This window comes from Triticum aestivum, chromosome 4B (genome assembly GCF_018294505.1).
Source record: "Triticum aestivum cultivar Chinese Spring chromosome 4B, IWGSC CS RefSeq v2.1, whole genome shotgun sequence".
Classification (NCBI taxonomy): domain Eukaryota; kingdom Viridiplantae; phylum Streptophyta; class Magnoliopsida; order Poales; family Poaceae; genus Triticum; species Triticum aestivum.
In genome coordinates this window covers 51,255,474-51,260,604 of record NC_057804.1, presented here as the reverse complement: position 1 = coordinate 51,260,604, position 5,131 = coordinate 51,255,474, and positions in this window count along the sequence as shown.

The window sequence follows — 5,131 nt, the reverse complement described above, 5'->3', positions numbered from 1 at the left end:
AAGGAAAAAGAATCTGAATGAACCACTGTAAGAATTTGAAAATGACTGATGAAAGAGACTGAATAGCCGGGAAGAATTAGAAGAACAAATATGGTCGAGGGGATTTTAGATGCAAAAGAACGAAGAGATAATGAGCTGATTAAAGAACACTTGAACGAAGCACCGGGATAAATGGATAACGGTAGCTGAAATGAGAGGACTAAGAATTCTTCTAGAACGATGGCCTCCGATGAAACGAAAAAGAAATCAACTCCTGAATACTCCGGATGGGTAAGAAAAGAATAACTGACAAATGGAATAATTCGAGAGGGTAACAAGAAGCTAGAACCACGAATCTTCGGGAGAACGGGCAAAATTTAGAGGAAAAACTCTTCTTCGGTCTTCAAATGACGACTGGAAACACCACCAAAATTACTGAGATACTCCGGGAGAATGAAAAGCGAAGAGGTTGAGCCAACAATGAGAAGAGTTTGAAAACGATCTTGGAGAAGGCATGTGACTGATGGAATCCATTCTTACGTCACACTTGAAAAGAATTGAGAATAACTTCGGGGAAATTAGAAGAGTCAGGTAAGATCCTGGGAAAAGACCTATGGGTTAGGGCCCACTGAAGAGATAACATCGTTGGAAAGGACTGTTGAAGAGATAGATGATGCACCGGATCAATTGAAATATTTGAATGAGGTGACAACCTCGAATTAATTGGAACACAGACGAATCTCCTGAGATGTCTTCCGAACTCCGGAATAATTGAATGGCGAGATGCAAACGAGCAAGGAAAACACTTCGAGGAAAAAGGATATGATCTACCGAAAACTTGAATTGAATCCACCGGAGAAGAAAAGAGTTGAAGAATGACAAACGAGATGAGAAATCACCGGTTGAAATAATTTATGAAAGACTGAAGAGGTTCCGCACGAATGAGATAGATGGTCGAGAGAGAGTCGGCCTCCGGGAAGAAAAAGGGTGGGAGGGCGGGAAAAACAAAGGCAACTCGGGAGGGGGAACTGACGAATATCTTGAATAGAGAACACCGGTTGAAATCATTGAGGAAAGAAAGCAAATACTTCACACGAGTAGGATGGATACTCGATTACGGACTCCGGTTCTAAGGAGAAGAAGGGAGGGCGGGTGGGAAAAGAAAACAACTTAGGATTGAACTCAAAGATGAAGAGGGTCGAGTCAACTTGACGAGAAATGCACCGGATCAAAAGAGCTGAGGAACAACTACCGGAAAACCAATTGCGTGATCCTAAAGAAAAAATTTGAAGGGGAAGAGGTGTAATTCAAAACACATACGTCAAGATTCCTGACCAGAGCGACGAAGAGGCTGAGGAGTAAAAAAAAATTCCTACTCTCCAATATAACTAGACTCAGAAAAAGTTTTCTTCTAGACTCAACAACGGCCAAACTACACGATCAATCAAGGGGGCTCCTAAGGTCGGTCGAGGCTCTGATACCAACTTGTCACGCCCAATATGCGACCCTATCCAAAAGGAACTCGAAGATCCCACTAAGGATATACCAGCATATTTAAACGCTTTTGCAAGGTGGATATCATTACATCAACATCACATAATAGATGGGGATACATACATAAGGCATACAATGCCACATGAATACATCATCACAATACGTAAGAGCATCATCCGACTACGGATGAAACACAAACAAAAACTCGAACGACATCCACCCTGCTAGCCCAGGCTGCCGACCTGGAACCTAACCCTGATCGAAGAAGAAGCAGAAGAAGAACTCCAAAACAAGCAACATCGCTCTTGCGTCATGATCATCGCATAACCTGTACCTGCAACTGTTGTTGTAGTAATCTGTGAGCCACGAGGACTCAGCAATCCCATTACCATGGGTATCAAGACTAGCAAAGCTTAATGGGTAAGGAAAGGATAAATGGTGAGGCTGCAGCAACGACTAAGCATGATATGGTGGCTAACATACGCAAATAAGAGCGAGAAGAGAGCAAAAGGAACGGTCGTGAAGCTAGCAATGATCAAGAAGTGATCCTGAACCCCTACTTACGTCAAACATAACCCAAAGACCGTGTTCACTTCCCGGACTCCGCCGAAAAGAGACCATCACGGTTAAACACGCGGTTGATGCATTTTAATTTAGATCCGGTGTCAAGTTATCTACAACCGCACATTAACAAATTCCCATCTGCCTATAACCGCAGGCACGACTTTCGAAAGATTATACCCTGCAGGGGTGTCCCAACTTAGCCCATGATAAGCTCTCGCGATCAACGAAGGATATACCTTCTCCCAGGAAGACCCGATCAGACTCGGAATCCCGGTTTACAAGACATTTCGATAATGGTAAAAGAAGACAAGCAAGACCGCCCGCTGTGCCGACAAATCCCGATAGGAGCTGCACATATCTCATTCTCAGGGCACACCGGATGAGCGAAGCGTACAGGAACCGACGTAACCCAAGTTGCCAAGGGATGGCCCCGCACGGTGCTCTAGTTTGGACCAACAATTAGACAAGCATTGGCCCGGGGGGGCTATAATAAAGATGACCCTTGGGTTAACTACTCCCAAGGGAAATGTAGGTGGTGGTGAGGCAAATGGTAAAACCAATGTTGGGCCTTGCTGGAGGAGTTTTATTCAAAGCGAACTGTCAAGGGGGTCCCATAAATCACCCGACTGCGTAAGGAACGCAAAAATCCGGGAACATAACACCGATATGACGGAAACTAGGGTGGCAAGAGTGGAACAAAACACCATGCATAAGGCCAAGCCTTCCACCCTTTACCAAGTATATAGATGCATTAATAATATAAGAGATATTGTGATATCCCAACCAAAATCCTGTCCGTCATGGAGCAATCTTTAACTTCACCTGCAACTAACAACGCTATAAGAGGGCTGAGCAAAATGGTAACATAGCCAAGCAATGGTTTGCTAGGAAGGGTGTCAAAGGTTAGAGGTTCATGGCAATTTGGGAGGCTTGAGGAGCAAAAGATAGGTAACGCAGCATAGCGATAGAACGAAGCAACTAGCATAGCAATGATAGTAGTGAGATCCAGGGTAGCGGTCATCTTGCCTGAAATCCTGCAAGGAAGAAGAACGAGTCCATGAAGAAGACGAACGGATGAAGCCGAACCAAGCGTAGACGAACGAATCCTCACGATCGCAACGAAACAGGAACTATCGAGAAGAAGCACACAACAAGGTAAACACACCACACATGAACAAGGCATGATGCACAACAAGCATGATGCATGACAAGGCTACATGAAGCTACTCATGTCAAGGGATGATGCAAACAAGAATAACACATCAAGGCAAGTTTAAATGAGGCCGGGAACAACATATACCAATTCCGGTAAGTCCTCATATGCAAATTTCGAAATTGGTCCAGATCTGAATAAACCTTATATTCAAGTTGTTAAACAGCAAGTTAAGATGCACTAAGATGATCTACACGAGATTATAGTCAAGTTACATATAAAGTTCATTTAGTTCGGAGCTACGGCCTAGCAGATATGAGCAAAACAAGTTAAACATGGCATTGATGAAAAAATAATACAAACATCAAGCAAACACCTCAAAACAAGGATGCAACATGATAATATGAAGCTACATGCAAAATCAAGCAAGTTTCATATAGAGCTCACTCAAAACAGAGCAACGGTGCAACACACACACACTATACAAGTTATAGCAACAATCTGTCCAAAACAGCAACTAGGCATATTGCAAGCACTAAAACAACATGCTACAGCATCTCAACATGAAAACAAAAGACATGGGCATGATGTACAGGCAAAGCATAACAAAACATGAACACTGAGCTATCTCCAGAAACTACTAGAACATGCTCAAACACACATGGCAAGATAGCAAATAATATCAGTTTCAGACTTTGCAGAAAATAACATCAGGTTGCAATGTTTAGAGCTATCAAACAACATGTTACAGGAACTTATCATGGCAAACAAAGGCATGGCATAAATCTACTAATAGCATAGAACAAAATTCCCTTACTGACCATGAGCCAAAAAAGATCAGAAGAAATGATGGCACCCATGTAAACATAGCAAGTTATAATACAGATTCATACATGGCAGGAACAACAATAAGTAGGCATGTAGATGAGCTTGTACCACTCACCATAGAGAAATACATGGCATGGCAAGGCACCCAACATTTAGAAGACATGTTTATGAAGCTAAGCATGGAAAGATCAAGTTCATAGGGTGCATGGATCACTAGCAACAATCATGGCAAAAACTGAACTTAATGTTAACAGGCTGATAGCAACATTATTTAGCAAATTTGGAGCAAGATAATAACAATCTACAGCAAGCTATAAATGCAACCAGGGGCATGGGTGGATATAGCATAGCATGTAGAACAAAACATCCTTAGTGAACATCTCCAGATTATGCATAGAATGACTTGTAGAAGCAGGTTTACATAGCATCACAAAATAACAGATTCAGCCTAGCAAAACAGCAACAGCAAGTACACTACTTAACAAGCTTGATTCACTCACCACAAATCATTGCATGACAAGATAAGCATAGCATCAGCAAGAAGGCATGTTTATGAAACAAACCAAGGTAAGAACAAGTTCATAGCATGCAAGGATCAACTACAACAACCTTGGCAAAATTGAATAACATGTAAACAATCTGCCATGAAACATTTTGAAGCAAAAGTAGAGCACGAAAATGACATGCTAGACTACTCCATAATTGCAACCAGGGGCATGAATGGCTAGAGGTTAACCATATGTTTAGAACATCCTTACTGAAGTAACTCAAAATATGCATGGATCTCTCTGTAGCATCAAGTTTACATGGCATCAAAATAACAGCAGAACAGGGACTAAAATCAGCAACATCACGAAGCCTAGTTTACATGCTTGTTATAGTCACCACATTGATCACAAAAAAACATGGCCTACACCACTGCAAAGATGGCATGGCATAGTTCAAAACACATGTAGACATCAACCTCATAGGATGCACACATCAAACATGGCAAAAATAACAGTTTCAGCAGATTAACATCACGTAGCACTATTGCAACGAAGATTCAGGCATCAAGATGTGCTCAAATGAACATGATGCAATGGAATGAAATGAAGTACTCGTTGAGGCAAA